We start from the raw sequence: 21,080 nt of genomic DNA, 5'->3' as shown, positions 1-21,080 counted from the left end.
AGCATTTAAACCGTATTGCGACAGAGAACGGTAGGCAGCCGTCTGTCGAACCTTATCGCTCATCAGACGATATCTCTCCAAAAACTCGACAATTAATTCAACGGGTCCGGCCAGTCAAAATCGCCATTCTGTAAGGTGACAGCTTAGGTAAACACGATCTAAAATGGGCTCCGACCGTAAAAGAAAAAAAAATGATTCCATACTTTTTGTTTTTGTCTTTTGAGGTTTAAATTTTATGGCCGCTATAAAGTTTTTCGTGGAGACAGGTGGCTCTTCTTTATAATTTAACTACTCGTCCGAACGCCCATACAATCTCACCTAGAGGGTCCGTAAAGGCTAGATTGGCATGCGGCTGATACTCTTTAATTTATTAAGCGGTGCGTCGGTAGTGATGTGACATTTAAGAAACTGTGTCACTTCTCGGAATCGGAACTGGGAATCGATTTTGTCGCGCTCACCCGGCGCAGTAATGTGCCGTAGTTTATGTGAGCCCTCGCTCGACTCAATTTTTAGCCCGTTTGTAAACTCACTCTCTTATCGTGTTTTGTCCGCAGTCACGATGCGGCTCCTTGTCGCTTTGATTATATCTAAATTTGGTGAATTCATTTGTCGACAACGGCAACGGTTGACTCGATTAGGTACTATAAAATTACGTGAAACATCGATATTCCTCTTTTTTTTATTGGCCGTTCATTTACGCCACTGAAAATTCGAAAAAAATGCTTTAACATTTGAAAACTCTATTGAATTTCACTTAGCGCTTCCGAAGGTATTTGTTTTATTTATACGCTCTTTGTTCTGTCTTTTTCTGGCCGGTAAAAAAGTAATAAAACATATTTTTAAGTTGGCTGAGGTGTATATAAACTTGCTACGATGACAACCCGGATCGTTTTCACTTAACATTTTACGAGCGGCTCCGCGGTTCGCCCTCGCTCGCCCTCACTTGCCCGTCGCATAATTGTATTAACTTTATTTATTTAATAAACTTTAATGCCTTATTTTTTACATCATCTTACAATGTCGGGTTTCTTCCAACGTTCTTTATTCCCACAAACAAGATTTTATTCATACTTTTATTAATCTTTAACAAACATTTAATATAAATTGTAGATTCATATCATAAACTTATTTTTGTCACTTTACCGGCAGTATTTAAACATACAAATATAAATGTACGATGTATATCTCTTCAGATAAGGACGAAGGTGCGTGTTCGATAAAGCCTCGATATAATTTGTAAGATTTCTTAATATTTTACAAGCTATAACAAATAGGGCTTATTTTTTATTTTCAATGCAATAGTTATAATTACTGAGATGGTTTGGAAATAAATCAAAGAGTTTGAAAATAAAGCTAAGTAAAAATGATTTTATCTCAAAATTTATACATCAGTCCTCTTTACCCAAGAATATAAGATCAAAACTAGAGGCACTAAACGTGTGAAAAATAATAAAAAGGTTTTAAATGACAATCTTTCAGCATTTTATTGTATCAACGTAACTTTTATTTATAGAGATATTAAAATCCCCGGCACATAAAAAAGTATTTACTTAAATATAAACTATATATATTTTTAAGCCATTGGAATAAGTTGCTAGCTACAAACAGTTTTTGTAATGGGTTCGCTGTAACGCGATACAGGGCAGCCGATTTGACGCTCATCCAATAATTTATGGTTTGGCGACGCGATTGATGGTACGGATAAAATTATTTATTTCACACCGTTTTAGATTCATGGCTAGTGGCTTTTTCTTCTCCGAAATTTTTAATTAATAAATAAGCACCTAATGTCTTGTGAAACACTAACAGGAATCGTCTCTATAAAAATGTAAAATACCGTTGAAAATCCGAGTCTTATTATATTAGTAATTTGATTATTATGATCAACAGGAATGAAATTAAGAAGGCAGAGGCCAGTGTATGTTTGTAATTTGACTCTGAGAGTATTATTAGTTTTGTTGGTGTGAAGTTGAATTTAATTCATGAAGAATAATTAAAATTCCCGTGAAAATATTTTAGAAACAGAACAATAAATGACTTCTTGTTATCTTCTAGATGTTTTCGTGATGTGATCGAAGATAACTGAAATACTTGAAAACTTTCTCGTTCAAGAGTAGGTTTTTGTAGGAAAATTCGATAAAGCTAGCCAAAACCTATTAAAATTGCCTCTTACTAGAAATGGTATTTTAATGTTTATTATGTAAAAAATAGGTATCTTAATTTTTTTTTAATTTGAATTATACAAATAACAACAGCTGGATCGTGATCCGATTAAAAAGGAATGTGAAGTTTTTCTTACAAACAAGCATAAGTAGGTACAATTACAAATACTTCATACTTAGAGATCGTAGTTAAGAATATTTTTTTTATGTACTACAAAGTATTTTTTTCATTCTTTAAGTAACCATACCTCCCTACTTAGAAACAGGTAATCATAATATAACCATTTCAAATATTTTTTTATATATTTGTATCTACAGCATTGTACAGCACAAAAGAAATAGTACCTAGGTATCTACGGAAATGCCTAGAATGAATTAGACAGTCTATAATAGTACGTTTAAGTGTTATGACTAATTAGGCATTTTTACATAGCACATTAAAATCAAAACGAAAATAATAAGTGTTATAATAGTCAAAATTATATTTTTTATATCTTACCTGAGCTATTTGGTATTTAACGTATACTCTTCCCATATTATTTCTACACACAGACCGACGTTTGAGTGTAAAACGTATGTTTATTCATTGAAGGTCCATTTTCTTGAAGGCAAACCTTCGTAGATATATATATTTTGATTCATTTAACTGTTTAAACTTTAAATAAATGTTACGTAGATATCTAACTACGTACTTATAGATACTTTAAAAATGAATATTTTTTAAACGGTCTCTTTATAATTTCTGATATGTATAGCAGAGTAGTTAACTATCAGTTAACTATCAAAATTTTTGTAATAACATTGTAATGTTTATTTTATTGGTAATAAAATTAATTTGTAGAACTACCACAAGAATAAATGTTACCTTTGTATAACGAGAAAAAAGTCTTTCGTCCAGCATTTACATGAGATAAATTAAACACTATGAAAGTGAATGAGACAACTGTATCTAGTTATTTTGTTGTTATTTTCATGTTTCGACAGCTTATTTATTTTATTAAATAAGGTTTTTTTTTCTTTATATAATTGTAGATAGTTTTCTATATTGTAAAGGGTTTTATCATTGACTTTATAATTTTGATACAATTATATACCTATAGGTGAATCATATCTATACATTGGTGTTTTTTTAATTACATAATTACCTGGCTTATATTTGGAAAGCCTGTAAAGTAGTTTTTATACATATATGTAGGTATGACTTTTCTATGAGTATTATTTTTTTTAATTGTTTTTGGGTCTCTCTTAGCTTTTAAAAATGTAAAGGTCCTTATTAAGAATATTAATGCTATATATTTAATACTTTATTCCTAACGTAGGTATGTAAAGACTTGTATTAGATAGACCTGCCTTGATACTTACAGCTGTAAAGTTATTGTTTTCTATACCCATGCAAAAACGAGAAACCAAGATGTAAGATGACAGGTGGTTTGATGTGTATACATCATTGAGACAATTTATTATTGATGTTTAAAAAACTTATATTTACTTCTTATTAAGACGGCATATACTCCATAAAAAACAAGTTTTTTAACGTACGACTCATCTAGAAAAAATGCTGTACGGTAAGCTTGCCATATTGTTTTTGCCATATTTAAAATTAAATTAAATAAGTGTAGAATTTAGAGTATATTATTTATAAAAGTATCAACCTTTGAATGGTAGGTACACAAGGATTTATGTATTTTTAGTGATAGTAATTACAAAAACTTTTATCAAATAAATATCAATATCTAAATTTATGGTGAAATAGATGTGGAAGGCGTACTGATGCTCAGGTTTCATGATAACACGATATCCAAGATCGTAAGGAAGTCCAATCAAAGCGTTGGTACTCAACTTACTTTTAATAATCAAAGTTTACAATTTCATCATCTAAAAAAAAGAAACCAATTACACGTTAGACGAGAAACACGGAGTCAGAAAAGCTTATGCGCCTATATATCTATAGTATGCACGTCACTATGGTTGATGCGAGCATCAGTACGTGTAGGTATGGTGGGTACCTATGACTATAAAGAGCGGGAGCAATTATTTAAATTGACATTAACGTGGCCACAAAAAGTCGTGAGTGAAGACATAATGCTCATAGTAACATGTTCCGAGTTACTCATGCTAATTAAATTTATCAAAAACGGCAAGCGATTTTCAGAATCGTATAAAAAAAGTATGTTTCCATTTCCATTTACGCTTAACTACCAAAAAACGTCGGCCAATTAAACAGCTGTCATTTGGACCACTGTTTAAGTAGTATGGTTATGAATGTTTACGTTTTTTATACAAATTATCTGCGTGACACAAATACCTGCGTCATGTAAGAGATGATATAAAGTATGATCCGACATAAATTCATTAATACGTTATGTCAAACGACATTCTATGTTATGAGTTATGAGAGGATCAATACATTGTCCTGCCAGCCGTCCACCTGCCAACTGGTTGGACATCATTGTCTTTTTATAACCAATCCCTTAACAGACTAGATTTTTTTTTCAATTACCCGTCTGGTGAAGTAAATGAATATGAAAGTGCCGGCCTCATCACTATACCAATTAAATTGACTAAACATTCGTTTTGCTCAAATATGCTCGGCCGCTGTCCGTCCGTCTCCTATAGACACTACCCGTCATACGACTTCACGAACCTATTACTTTGACTGTTTTCATGATCCCTTTTTCTTTTCATTTATTTAGTCTTGCAAGTAGGCAGATATGTAATGCGAAATGTTTGCAAGCTTACATCCAAGCGTATATTATAAATATATAATGATAGTGTATAACTATTCATTACGTGGTAGTTACATTCATTTCTTTTGTAATTCAACAATGAATGAACGCCGCAAAAAATCTGTGCGTGCATTTGCCTAATAAGCTATACGTTTTACTTGTCAATCGTGAATGTGTGGTGTATGCCGGTTGTGTGAGTTCGTAAAAATGCGTGTGTGCGTGAGACGCGTCCCGCAGATTGGCGCAATTAGTTGCGGGGGGCGGGGCCTGCGTCTGCGCAGCGACATCTCCTCCCAGCACGCACACATGCGTTATATGGCACAAAATAATGATGCCATGAAGCATTAATTATTTCCCCCATTCTCAACACACATTAGCAGGCGGCAATTGTGGTTGCGAAAATGCTAAGTAAATTACTTTTATTCCAGCAGGGATACGCAATGTTAAACATTTTAATGTTTTATTTGGATAAAACACGCCCTTAATGTTGGCCTGATGACACTTTCCTGATGTCTTGCGGGCTTTAGTGAGCACCTGGCGTGTCATAGAAGTAATAACCGCTTACACTTCATAAAATATCTTTTTGTTTATCAAATTAATGAGATAAATTAAAAATTTTACAATTAATTTGTTTTAACGACACGACTTGACATTAACAAACAGAAAACGTTGTGTGTACATAAATACTGTTTACTTAATGCTTCTTTATTCCACATAACCGGGAGATATTTTTATTTATTAGGTAAACAAGTAATGTTTTTCTTTTATATTGCCTTATTTGGAGTAATTTCAGTCTGTCGTTAAATAATTTTATCTTAATTGTTAAATAATTATAGACTTTTTAAGTTTTTTATTATATTATTACGTTATACATCAAAATCAAACAACAATAATATTCGATTTTTTTAACTATAATAAGGTGACATGCATTTTTATTTTGAGCCTTCTTCAACGAAGGAGATTACTTAACATAATATGTTATAGAGAATAAAATGAGACATAAATATTTTATTATTATAGATAATACAAATACAGTATACCTACTGTATTTGTTGAGTTTATGAATATGAAGGTCATTTCAAAATAATATTTCAATTAAAATAAAATTTACGTACCTAATGAAGTAGGTACACCTAATAAAAGTATAATTCGGCATAATATTACTAAACTATCTAATGATATTTCAAAACTATACTGATACAATAAAAATTACTTAAAATTTTATCAGTCGTGTAAAATTTGTCAAAATAGCGATTTAAATCTAATCGATTAGATTGAATAAATATCTTTACCGTAAAATTGATTTCATTTCATAAACAAATAACGAAAAGTAATATGTACTTACTCTGGTAAAGGAGAGTTGATTAATCTTACACCCACAAGTTTTTACTGACAGTCGAAACTAATTTAAAATAAGAACTTGAAATAAAAACGTATAACTTTGTATTTATTATCTATAATACAATTTAATCTGTGCTAAATTGAATCTAACGTAGCTTACTTTAAGGCATTTATGAGTATAGGCTAAATTATATGCCCGTTTCATGCTCAGAGTATATGAATATAAAAACATGATTAAAATGTCTATCGTTGCTGTTCCATGAATAAATGACGCACACCTATAACCTTCCTCAATATGGGCTATGTAACACTAAAACATTTAAGAGTAGACTTTCTGAGTTTGTAATATAAGAACATGTATAAAGCTGTACTGTACTGTAACGTATCCTTATGACTTTAGTCATATGTGCATACGTTTATATTAATACTATCTTTTCTCTCTATATATGTATGTTTCTGTGCCTGTACTGGATACTTCCAGTAGTTACAAACACAGAAAGAAATACATCTTCAGGACATACATGTATTTTTATATCTAAATATAAATAAATAAATATAAGACAACATCACATACATTACTCTGATCCCAATGTAAGTAGCTGAAGCACTTGTGTTATGGAAATCAGAAGTAACGACGGTACCACAAACACCCAGACCCAAGACAACATAGAAAACTAATGGTGATCTACGTCGACTCGGCCGGGAATCGAACCCGGGACCTCAGAGTGGCGTACCCATGAAAACCGGTGTACACACCACTCGACCACGGAGGTCGTCTAAGCATATTTTTAAAGTACTAATAAGTATATCTGTTTTATTTCTGGTACATTAATAATATTTGAGCATGTTTAATGTTTATCGTGAAATGAACAAAGTAATATTCAGAAAAGCCTGTTATTCGCGTAGAAACCGGCAGCCGAAAGTTCAACAGTAGCTACTCGTATCTGAGTAACGTTCGCAGTGTGTGTATCCAAGTGTAGTATGGGATGAGCCCAAAGCGCTCACGGAAATGGAATATTGCCGTAAACTTTCCAGACGAGACCGTTTTGTTACTAATTACAACCAATATGCACCAGATTCTTGTTTTAACATCGATGCTCGCCTTTAATAATAATTGCCTGAAGAGTTATATAGCATTTTCATATAGGAACAAAGACTGTTTTAAAATTTACTATTAAACAAAAATATATCAATAAAATTTTAAAAAAATCTGGTTAGATCTTGACCGTGTGGAATGGCGGCACGAAAATTCTATAAATTCCTTTTTTTATAACAAGAAGAAGCCTGAACGACTATGTTAATGAATAGTCTATGCGACTTTTTATCGAAACTATCCCAAAATATGTTTAGAATTGTTTAATTTTATATATCACTGATATTAAAATGAATAACTCTTGCCCTTCGAAAATATGTCTAATAAACAAAAAGAAATGAAAATGATACCTACATACGGACACTGTGTACGTATTATTTGCAGTTATATCCACTTGAAAGCAGTGTAAATTAATATTTTAAATAACATTCCTAATAACACAGTATGTAGTTCACAGCTTGATTAAGAAAATAAATAGACAAGTGGAATGAAAAAAAGGCGTTTACTATTAAAATTGAAATTTATTACACGGTGCATCACCTTTTTGCAGCCACATTCAATTATCTAAGACATGCAAAAACTCAGGAATTGAATTCCTTAGACTAATGATTAACATTCACAAGTATGAAAAAATCGAAAGTCGCCAGCAGAAGCTTCACGATTAATTAACTGGGGAACCGTTATTCATTAGAGCTGGCGTTTATTAGCCGTCACAATACATTTAACAAGCGGTCGCTTTGAACATTTTAAATATTGAGGCAAACTATATGTAAATGCTAAGTCATACAGGTCGAAGACGGTGCTCGTTTGTAGTCGCTAAGGTACTGGGTAGCTTTTATTTGTTCTCTTTTTAATGTTTAATTTATCTGCGATTTATAATAATGTGAAATATCGTGTCGCGTTCTTTAAAAATATAGCTCAATAAAATTATTCATTGGTTATGACTTCGTATAACTATATTTCTATAGTAATATTATAAATGTGAAAGTGACTCTGTTGTTCTGTCTGTCTTTCATGATCATACTGATGATTGGAATTTGATGAAATTTGGTATGAAGCAAACTTGAGCTCCAAGAAAGGACATAGGCTTTTTTGACTAACACAAGACAACCAACACCCTAAAACGCCAGCGAAGCCCCAGTCGACTACTAGTTTAATATATATATTTTGAATAATTTAAAATCGACTTGGTACCTCTGGACTTTAAATGTTATTATTAAATTCAAATCACACAAAGACACACACGTGTATACAAACACATTTATAAAATATTATGGCTACATATTTTATAATAAGATATATAAAATACATAGTTCATGTCAACACTATATTTATTTTAATAGTAGAAGCTTGCATGCCGTTTTTTAGTGACGTGAATGAGAAACTACTTTCTGCTGAACCGACGACGCCTGTTACAATTAGAAAAATCGATCCAGCGACCGCAAACAAACAGTGGAGCGTTTAATTTTATTGCCTACAAAGTAATTGTACACACAAACAGACGCTAAAACTTAAAAAAATAATCTTATAAACTTTCTATATTAAATTATAAATGTAATGTAGGTGCTGTTACATAATTAACAGTTTTTTCGTTTATTTATAAGTTACGATGATGTAATACTTTAAAATATTTTAAAGTTAAAAATAGTATGTTATACGGTAAGTAGGTAAGTCGTATCTATAATTTTGTAACAGCAAAAAAATACTCTAAAAATATTCTATAATTAATTTACATGAATCAAATAAGTAACGTAATATATCCGTTCTTAATATATAATTTCACATTTGTAATCGTGTTGCATAACTAGCTTTTTGAATGAAATGTCTGTTTCAAGACAATGTTGTAGTTTGCGTTGGTGGTTGCAAGACTGCCCCATCGATCGATATAGCTTCTAAACAAGGGACGAGTTGACCTAATTAAGAAAGTTTTTACTCGACTTTAATATTATCCTCGTAACACGCTTGAAAGAATTTATTGCTCAGTCATTTTGTTGTAAACTTAGTTATACATAATTCTATGTATACTTGTATATGTAACTCACGAAGGTCTGATTTTATCAAATAACGTAAGTACTTATCAGTTTATTGGTTCATATTAAACTATGTTTAGTTATATACATTTAATAAATATTAAACTCGGAAATGTGGCGAATGTCGTTTATGACTGTTTGGCATCAAATCGGTTACGCTGCGGCAGGCAGCGCGCCTTAAGTGTGAAATACAAGAAGGTTCGATTCCCGCGGAGTCTCAGGTTTTGATACGATTTTAAAATTTATAACTCACGCTATAAGTTTATAAAAAAAATTGTTGAAGTGAAACGTCTTTGACAACGACGAGATTTACAAATTTGCGAAGTTAAACTTGCCAGTTTTTATACGTTTGAATGAAATGCTTCTGATGATAAAAAAATAACTTCGGCCACGTGTAGACTGAGTTACAAGCCCTTTAATTTTAAATTAATCGATTTAAGTAATTATTGTTATGGATTGTTTGAACAAAATAATAAGCATCGCATTAAGAATTTAATTCAAAACACACTGTTTACGTAGGTACACCTTGAGTCATCTTATTAAAAGTTAATTAATGAAGTTGCTGACGTCATGAAAATAATGTTTAATACGGCGGGTACACGGTTCCCTGGCGAGTTCTTTTTTCATATAATCGCTCATTATTAGATTCTTATAAAAACGATTCGGTTCGCTTCGGTGAGCAGCCGTCGCTCACTAGTTTAATGTATTCATTTTGCTTTTATGTTTTTCGCGTGATTAGGTTTGATTGATTGCATCCAAATATTGATGCTTATTATCAAAACCAAGTCGAACTCAATGTCAGGCGGTTGTTCTACTTAAATCCCATGTGGCAGGAATTCCACTGGCTCACCATCTGATTGTGGTATTTTAAAAAATTACATCGCATTACATTTTTTACTAATTTGAAAATGTCGAACATGCAGTGTTTATGACTGTATGAATGATATCTTAAGTGACTTTTTATTTTATTTACCTACTTATGCTTATGTAACCGGATTCGAGACGTTTTTTGTCGAATTATATACTGTAAGATTGATAGTTTTGTTTACATTGGGATTTATTTGAGGACCTCGGTCCAATTTGGAGTCTTGGGTCCCTGTTTCCGGTCGATTGCTACGATGAAGGTGATGCGCGGAGAGCTTGATGGATGAAGGTAGCGAAGTCATGCGACCCGGCCACAAGAATTCGTGTGCGTTCAGACAAAAAAGGACTCTAACATAAGTATACGTTAAAATAACACACTAGAAACTTCTGTTATATCGTCGTAAGGTCGACTTTCGTTTGCTTCTTTGTTTTGGTGACCGTATTTGTATATTTGCAAGTAGAGCGGTGTGGATGAGTCGGTGGTTATGTCACGATTTGTCATATGTCGCTTTGCGGTTACTAACATCCCCTGGGTAACATCAGATTTAAGCAGCAGCTATTTAAAAAATGTTACTCCACTCTAGAGAGACCTCAAATACAAAATAAAGTCATTTTAAAACTACATATTTTCGTCATGAAAAATACCGACTTGAAAGTGTCGAGCGCTTAATATGTAAATTAATAATTGTAGTCCAACATTTCAATGTAGCTTATTATAATGTGAACTTTAACTTTAACGAGAAATTTGAAACCTTGGCTCCGTGTCAAGACATATATTATAATGGGCGACAAAATTTAATAAATCAAACACACCTCACTTTTGCAACGAAACGAAAGGAATTTGGAATATTCAGCGAGTGCTATACGCTCAACACCTTGCTGAAATCGCTTAAATGAGATTTATGTTTTCATTATGCCATATTTTCTAGGTTAAAACATTTAGGGCAGAGGGCGTTAGCGTCGCACGAGTCGTTCCGCCTGGAAGGCTATTTTCGCAGCACATTACTAAGGATGAATGATTTCCTGGCGAGCCATGATTTATACGACGTTGCTTTGTGCTGGCTACCAGCGGGCACCCTACATAGACTCATTACAGGCCGTTCGCAAAGAATGGACCTATCCATTCATACCTTTGTGTAAAGTTTCCAGCATTTGTCTTTGTTGCGCTCGAGACGCGATATCACGCCGCATCTATCTTTGTAATCGTTATCGAAATTTGCTATAAACATTTCGATTATATTATGCTGCTACGAGCTAATGAAAAATACGAGGTATATCGTAATGAATCAAAGTGCCTTTGTTTATCAATAATCCATTTGCGTCAAATTATACATTCATATCTTTCATTTATTACCAAAAGTTCATATAAGTACCTAATTAATATGAGTCATACACAAGCACATTGTATTTTATTAGTATTCTTTTATACTCTTTAAGTTAATAATAATGAAGGGCAAAGTTTTCGTTTTAATGTTACTCCGAGTAGGTATGTGTCTGTCAACTAAACATACAAATCACGTAACACAGTAATAAAATATCGGACAGTACTTTATTATTTCGTTAACATAGTATCAAATCCTTATTCATCCGTCGAACGTGGAATTTGTTAAGACTATAAGGATAGACGATTTAAGTGGATATATAATCTGTGGTCGAGCGGCGCGTGCAAGCTAAATAACTATCATCAAGCGCTGATCGCGCTGCGGGTGCATTCCCTAACTCTTAGTTATCTGTGCCGCTAACTTTAAGTTTGTTTTCGGCAAAAATTATATTGTTTGCTTACCTGTGGTAACAAAATCAGTATTTGACGCGTTATATTTAGCTGACATACGTCGTGACATTGTCTATTTTTTAAGTGTTATGCAACATTGTCTACTAACATACTTTTAGTTTTTTAAGTACTTAATAAGTATTCATATAATAAATTATAAAAAAAAAACCTCCACAATGATAAAGCTGTGATGTCACCTATCAATTAAAGTAGTTCAATTATAATTTTGATAGACTTATTTTTAAAAATCAATCTTATAGAATAGTTTTCAAACGTTATTTTTTTATGTGTCGGAAGAGATTTTTTATTAAGATTTTAAAAATCACTAGTTGTTATAAGTGTTTATGTAGTTTTAATTATTGTGATAATGTACCTGCTGTTATCGTATAAGTCGCTAAAAATCAAAGTAAATTTTCTATAAAGTCATCTATGATAAAATAATAGATAAGCGTTTCTGGTTTCTAATTTCAATAGAACTTGTTATATTCATTTCAAAAGTAATAAACTTGATATAATATAGATATGATGCCCTTTCGTTGTGTAATCTTGGTTATGTTATAATAGTTGTGTTGCTGACTGTACAGGTAATGCTAGTGTTGGCACCACGTCACAGGTGACGATTGCTACAACCTGTCAGCGAATGGCAACATTGATTATAATGTCCGCTTTATGTCCGCGAGTAAGTCGTAAGACTGATTTATTAGCTATGATCGCTGATATAGATACATTAGCGAATTCTCTTGCCACATTACATTTTAACAGTATTTAATATATCATATCGAGCTATTAATTATTAATTTTTATAAGTGTATTTAACTCGATTATCGATGTCATGATATATCTTTATTAACAGTACCGATTTTATAATTAAAGATTTAAATTTGTTGCCGCGTAAGCCGGGACGACTTACTTTTGAGTAATAATCTTGTTAATAGTTAACGTCTCAATTACTAGAAGTTTTTAATTTATTCGCAAGGACGTAAAAGTCTACTTAGCTTTGACGAAATATTTATAAATTTTATTTCATATTTTTTTATGAATTAAAATCTAATGTACGACACTTGTTATGACGTCACATCTTGTTATCTAATAATTTAAATTTATCAATATGCATTTACTAAAAATAGTCGGTCTAACCTTACTATAAAATTAATCGTTGTGCTTAATATAGTATTTCTATTTCTTGAAACCAAATTACATATCCTTAATCGCTATAAAACAGTTTTGTATTGATATACGATGTAATTATATTAAAATATAAGCTATATTCAAATCAAATATTGATTATTTGAGGTCGGTTAATAGTTTGGAGCTCGGTAAACCTGCTCAAGTCGATACCGGATTAAGTTATAGGTTGTTGACGATCAGCGAGCGGGTAAGACACCGTATGCACAGGGGCGAACTTAATAACAATAAAAACCATTAAAAATACCGTTTATTTTCACGGCAAATTATACTATATCTTATTTAATGTAAATCAGCCTTTGATCATTTTCCTTATATTAGTCAGTAAATCTTTTACAATATCTTCATGTAAATATATGAAATGAGCATGAAGATATCAACGTAATTGAGTAAACAAACATCAAGTATGTTTGTTTCGAAAGTCCATCAAAAGTCACACGGTCCTTTCACTAACTACCTACGTTCATACCAATAAATATGTAGCAGTCGCCTGCTCCGTTTGTAATGATTATAAAATAGCAATTCCAGTGAAACATAATTTAACAAATACATTATAATGTGTTTTGTATCTGTGTGGTGTATTAATGAATAGTATTATATGGAATAGTTGTAATTCCGTCCCTGTGCGTACTTGTATTTTTCTCCCGATACCGTAATGCGCAAGTCACGCGGTTATGTAAGTCGCCATGGCTGCCGGCCGGCGCCGTCATTATAGGCATTATTATTGGAACACTCGGTCTCTCACCCGGCCATTGTCAAGATTGTGGGGTCAGAGAGACCCCGACGTTAGCCAGCTACGTAATTTCGCTATTCGTATAACCCTATAAATCCTATCGTAAAACAATTTACCTGATTCCACGTTGAAAAGCCGAGAGCTTAGATCACGTTTAATGGTAGACATCGTGAGCGCGCGGTTATTAATTATTGAAATGATTACGGCAACTCATATTCTGCTCATGTCGTGTCTCGGCCATAGCTGCTGTACGTCAGATGTCTATTGTCATAATTCAAATGTGCTATGAGTTAGGCCGCTAAGTGCCGCTGAATTATTTACCGCTTACGATGATAATAAACAAAGTCCTTTATAGTCGTATTTTATATTAAACTTAATAATGTTTTCATAGAATACATCTCAAATATTAAATGCGAATACATTGAAATTTTAATATTTATCCTTTTTATCCTTGTAACATATATGAATAAAGATGTTTATTACTGCCTACTGTATAATTGTCTATATGAGTACGCACGTCTAGTGAGTAATACTCAGAGCAAAAAGCGTATAAAATATACTTCGCTGTCGCTGCGAATATAAATAATAAATTTAACGTGAACCGTATTTGCAGGGGATCGAATTAATATTAACAATTAACTAGTCCATTCCGTAGTTAACTGTCGAGTCAAGTGTAGTGGAAATTTTCTAGGCTGCGCGTACGCCGCCGGCATCGCAAAGCGTCGGTGTGTTTGATCAAGTGAATCACAAGTGTACCGTGACATATCCGATGCTGTGGTCGCGGTCGCTATGAGATACTTTTACGGATCTATGAACTCTGTCCAAAGTTAAACCGCCGAACTTTGATCCGAAAATGAAATATTTCATTGCTCGATTGCTCATTGGTATTGAGTTTAGTTACTTTCTATAGTTATTCATTTGTACAACGAACATAATGCAATAGTAATGTTTCTCTATGATAATATTTTGAATTGTTCGGAATCCCGGTATTGTTTATAGAGTAAAGAGTAGGTACGTTACGAATTCGTGTTGCTGATTTCTTGTGCAATAAATTAAGATAAGATTGTTTGTTGTTTGAGTTGTTTGAGTTGCAGTATGTTTTGATTCAAGGAATGTCCGAATCTTCCCAATAAACAGAACCACAAGATGCTACTTCCTTCCTTAGTCGGAAATGAAAGAGTACCATTGACAAGTCTTCGAACAATGAAATTTATTAAAATGCAATAACAATAAAATTCGTGTCCGGACATTACCGATGTTAAGTTATTCTCCAAACGCCACTTAATGAGAAGTGATGGGTTCGTAAGAAAATAAAAATACAATGTACCCACCCCGGGTACCAACGGGCAACGGCGCATTGCGTATGCAGGGCGCGTGCACTTAAAATTACATGTCCTGTATGCAAAGAAATGCTCGCCACCGCTGTTGCACTGAGAAGAAATTGTTACTGAAACTATCTTTTTAATATAACAAGTAAAAAGTAACAGTGCCAAAATGCACCACAAATTAGGAGTGACATGATATTTTACCACAGTATCAATCTTTCGATAGTCTACTAATAGTCGATACGATTCGATTATCATAAAGTTCACATATCTAATAAGGTAGTAAAGAGACGGCGAATGCGACGCAGCGTCGATTAGAAACCAGTTTCCCCGTACCAATTCACAAAACAATCGTTCGTTGATCAGTTGCCCGCTGTTTTAAGCGTTTCACAATTCATCTTTATTAACAGCAACGCGTTATGTGTAGAGGAACTTTATAGCTTCGATACGGGGCTATAAATCACTGCGAGACACCCACGACGACTCAAATCTACACTCGGCATAATCCGATTCGGCTTAACGGCTCCTGTCGTTTATGAAGACTGACACTCCACATTATCAATTCGAAAATTAAACCTTTACATTACATAATGAGTTTAGGTAAACCAGTCCCAAAATTTGCAATTAAAGAAACGGAAGTCTTATCTATATATATTAAACGGTTACGTAATCGAATAAATCGATAATTTCACAGAGCCTAATTAAAACTTCTCCACGCAGCGAATTCGTCAAACGGAATATCGACTAGTAAAATTGAACCCGGATATTAAGCGGGCTCAAGTTCGAATCGATCGACGCGAGGCTTGTCGTTCGGGCGAACGTTCTTCCGCTCACCGTCACTAGTTGTTATTCCCGACGTCGCCTGTCACACGCCACGGTAGCCAACCGTAATAATAAGAATCGTAATATAAAAGCATTATAATCCAATCAAAACGTAACGTGAGGTGACCGCCCGGGCGAACGATTTACCATTCGGGACGCGAGTGTTGAGCTCGTAAAACATTTTTTGGGTGTACAAGTACAACACTTATAAGAATTAGAAGGATACTTTGTATTGAATCGGCGCATAATGGTTACATAAATGTAAATGATATCAACTACATGTGTGGCGTAACTTAGAAGCGCTTACAATAGTCTGCCTGTACCTAAACATACGACTAAAGCACTTGCAAACATGAAAAGTGTTTCAAAGCTTGTTTCACGACGTTGACATTTGTGACTTCGCAATAGAGCCGATTTTTGCATACGTTAAATTCTTTAATTCTATTTATTTATGCTTAAACAACACGTTAAGCAAAAACTAAACAGTGGATTACTGGCACGTCGCACCTAAGTAATGATCCAATGTGCATGACTTATTTGAGGTACTTATTCCTTTGTGAACTTTACCTAAAGTACTAAAAATAATCAAAGTAAGACTGGCATTGTTTTACTTTACTTCGGATTCTTCGCTAAACAGTAATAAATTAAATTAATTAAAATCCTTTTCTTATGTCAGTTTAAATTAAAATTTCCATTGTGTAATAAAGACTTATTTATTTACATTCAGAATAATTTTCGTAGAATTTATATTTTTTGTTTCGGATCAATGAAATGTTTTATGTAAATGTAATATGATTATATTACATAAATCGTCGGTATTTGTTTGAATTCAGTTTCGTAGTTTTTTATTGAAACTGTTATTGTTTGTTATATTTACGTCAATTATATCTATCAATGTATAGTTACATGTTTATGCTTTTTCAATTTATCAGCGGATGTTAATGAAGCCATTAGACGTGTTGAAAGTATAGATAAAAAATTAACGTTAATATATTTTAAAAGTATAATAATGTCGTGCTTGTCGATACATGTTTAACCTCGCTGTATGTAAATTTGATATATTAATCTAAAGATTATGTTAGACTAACATATGTTAAAATAATACATTCCGAACGCTTTTTAAATTATAAGAAAAACTTATCAGAAGCGTCAAAGGCAAATAAATTTTAAATTACTTTTAATAATATCATGTCGAGGTTTAAAATTGCATAATTCTCACGATGTTAATGAATATATTTCAATAAATTACGCGTTTCTATCGCGACAGAGTTCGTTTTTCATCTTTTGCGAATTCGACACCTATTTTTCCACGTGTGTCGTGTAACGGTAGGTACCTACGGCGACCAGGACCAAAGTCACGCTGTCATCAGGGTTTTTTGCAATTTCCCACTTAAATTGAATTAGTATCAGTTACTTTAACTTTTTATACACATTGTTGTTAATAGTCATTAAACAAGCGACCGCTGGTCTGCCTTAGTAGGTACCTAAAATACTTGGCGTCGATACGACGATCAATAAATTAAAATTAATTCGGCGTGCGAACGGCGAGATCCGATACGCGATACTGACGCCTACATTTATCATTCGCTAACACGTCGGACATTTCACAAGAGACGCATGTCGGGGAATTGTAGCGTTTACAACGCACGGCATAAGGGTCACGGGATCGCCGATGACGAAGTACATAATGATATGGTGCTGGAACAAAGGATAACACTACTAAAGACAATAACTCGAAGGGATAAGTTGGCGTGCGTGTTGCCGGTTAAGCCGGCGACACACGCGCCAGCACGCACTCCGCATTCGGATGCGCCGCGGCCGTGCAAATAAACCGCGGCAGACTGGACGACGCTGCCCGGATGGCCTTGGCGCTCGCTGGGAACTTTCTCACGATACACTATTTCTACACTTGATACATTTTATTTAGTCTCTAAGACTAATGACATTAATATTAATTATTCATAAATAAAGATTACGCTGTTCCTGTGTTCTCGCTGCCGAGATCATTTAATCTAATATTAAAATGCCATAAAATAATTGTCAGGATATAGGAATAACGCTACATTGTATTTAATTACGCAACGAATGTATCATTTAGTGAATTAAAAAAAAATAGCTTTTATTTATCGATAATTAATAAATAGGTACCTACAATTGTTATAATGTAGAACGTAGGTACCTAACCTACCTACTTGCGTGTGTATTAAGGTGAGTAGGGTGCGTTTCCCAGCGCGAAGGAGCATATAAGAAGGGCTGGCTGTCAGACCACGCCTTAAAATACAATAATAATTGAGAAACCAATAAACCAATGCGTTTTGAAACGATTAATAATTTTTGAATGAAAACTTAAGATACAATTGCAATTCCTCATTTTTCTTATGAATTAACTCGTGGATTATCGCAAGGAAGTTTTCATCAAGTTAGTTATGTTTTTGTCAAAAACTTACATAATACGAATATAAGTACCTAAGTAGTATTAGCGATAAATGATTTGTGAAACGTTATTAGCTATTTATTTGGGTCAATATCGATTACGTCGTGAATGTATAATATTAGGTTAAAAAACATTAAAAGTAAATACATTTCGATTTTCGTAATTCGGTTTCAATTTAAATAATTTACTCAGTAAATTATTATTAGATTTCATAGTTGAGCCTGATTGCTTCGCTGTATATAAAGTAAAATTATTTAATACACTTATTTATTATTGTCTATTAAGTATTTTAAGCTACTTAAAAAAAGGTAACTCAAAAAAAGATCCTATTCCATAATTCTTAACCTACTTAACTGAGGAGAATTTCATCATTTTATAATCTGTAGCTATGTATGTTCTTAATTTAAAATGTTATTGATCGTTTTTACTATTTAAATTTCTAAATTTGAACGTGTTAAACCAAATTAAAGTATCATGTTTATGGCAACATTGTTTAATGTATATTTAACAAAAAACAGTTGCAAATTAACATTTTCGGTATTATTAAGGCTGTGATTATTTAAAAGGGGCCTCACAAAAACCGTTACAGAATAAACTTACCGTCAATTTGAACAACACTTTCAGTGCCCTGTGGCGCGACGTGATGATAAGATCTCGGGCTGCATCTGCCGGGGGTACATGGGGGCAGGGGTTGGGGTTCAATTCCGGTGTTTTGTTTGCCGGCTGTGAGAATTTGCTATGATTGGTTTATGATTTAATTTATTATTTACTTTAATTAAATTCATCGATCGCAGTTTTTCCTAAATTAAATAACTAAAATGATTAAACATCTTCAAAATACATTAATAATTTCATGTTTCCGTAATATATTAAATATCGATAATTTCTTAATGTATATTTTTGTATGTAATGTGTATTTTTATTTGAAAATTGTATTCTTTATATAAATAAGTCGAAATAATGCCAAGTTGGTATTTAAACTAAAATATATTCAACGGACATGATATTCTTTATTATAAAATGAAAATAATTAAATCTGCTGCAAAATCCCCAAACAATCAAGGCTTAGCACACATATCCGACACAATGGCCGAAACTAGCTGATCTAATGAATAAAAAGCGTCGGCAGCCCCCGTACTATGATACGCGCCCGAACAATTCCATTTCGATGTTTTGTTCGAGTCACATATTATAGAGTCGCATCGTTTGCCGATTTTGTCATCATGGTATGGGGCAGGTAGGGCATGTGGCGAGATGGTGCGATAACAGGAATTATTCATACGTTATCGGGTTGCCATCGCTGGTGGCATTGTGAACGAGGGGTGGCTGCCGGTGTCGTGGACGCTGTCAAAACGTTGTGTGTGTACTCGGCTTAATGTGACGCTGGCGACTGATTATTGTTTTATTTCGTGTTTGCTGTAATGACGAACAATATACTAAACATTACAAAGATTTAAATAAACCATTGAATATAACAATATATTTACTTTTATAACTATTAATATGAGTAGGTACTATAACAATATGATTGCGTTTGGTAGAGCGTTGTTGAGCGTTTTTTATTAAATTTATCATGAAGTTCCTATATGTGGGTGTAGGTAAATCATCAATTTGCTTCTTAATCGATATTATTATTTCCAATATACATTTCATTAAATTCCTACAGTAAAAGAAAAGGGCGAATAAATCTATAGCTTTCAAGATGACAACCACGAGAACTAATTAATATTTCGACGAGCAATACTAAATTCACTTTTTTTTTCGACTACGGGCGCTCTGATAAGAATCTCTGGTAATCTCTCGCTACGATCAGCACCTGGATCTACTCGATGCGGGCAGATCGTTGCAAACGAGGCACGTAAGACCCAGTTTTATTAAGCAGATAGTTTATAACATCAACAAATCGGTGTTGAGACTTAAAAAAGGACACGTTTTCCATTTAATCGATATTGTTGACTTGATGTTGTAGTTAGTCATCGTTATTCGTTTATTTTATGCACACATGTATAATAACACTTAGGTATATCTTTTTGGATGTGTGAGTTTTGACATTATTTAAAAAAGTGTATTTCTTCGTAAAATAAAAGCTTTTGAATTTAAATCATATTCCTATTATTATAGTAATACTATTTTTAATGGGTTAAGTAAAGCCTCCATTGTTGGTGTTATTTTGAACATAAAAAAATATTAGTAGGTAATCTTTTTATTTATAATCTTTATATTATCTGTTTTCTATTTTGTTTAGTAAAAAATAAAAGTAATACGATATGCGTTGGTTTCTTTTACTTTTTTTTTGTAAGGTCAAGGCGTTATTGTCATGTTTAAATAAATTTAGGAAACTAAATTATAGATAAGAAAGGTAGTTAAGATAAGGAATCGAGGCCAATTAAGAATAAATTTATATAATTAATTTGTATCGGCAATAACACAGTTCTACTTAATTTGTACGATTAAGTCAAGTTTTATGTCTGTCTTTGCTAAGTTAAAACTTTTTCTTAGATTTAAAAATGGAATAGAAAACGGACGTCCGATCATGTCTGTTCTAAAAATAAAATTTAAATTGTTCAACGAAATTGATTTTTCAATACGTTATT

The 21,080-nt window shown here is 32.9% G+C and overlaps 1 protein-coding gene across 3 annotated transcripts in view; it reads left to right on the top strand.

Annotated features, from left to right (window-relative positions):
• Positions 1-21,080, top strand: part of LOC124530373 (GATA-binding factor C-like) — an 84,623-nt gene that overhangs the window by 8,209 nt on the left and 55,334 nt on the right. The window lies entirely within an intron of this gene.

Source organism: Vanessa cardui, chromosome 6 (genome assembly GCF_905220365.1).
Source record: "Vanessa cardui chromosome 6, ilVanCard2.1, whole genome shotgun sequence".
Lineage (NCBI taxonomy): Eukaryota > Metazoa > Arthropoda > Insecta > Lepidoptera > Nymphalidae > Vanessa > Vanessa cardui.
Note: the sequence above shows the minus strand (reverse complement) of the source record. Positions and strands in the feature narration are given on the sequence as shown.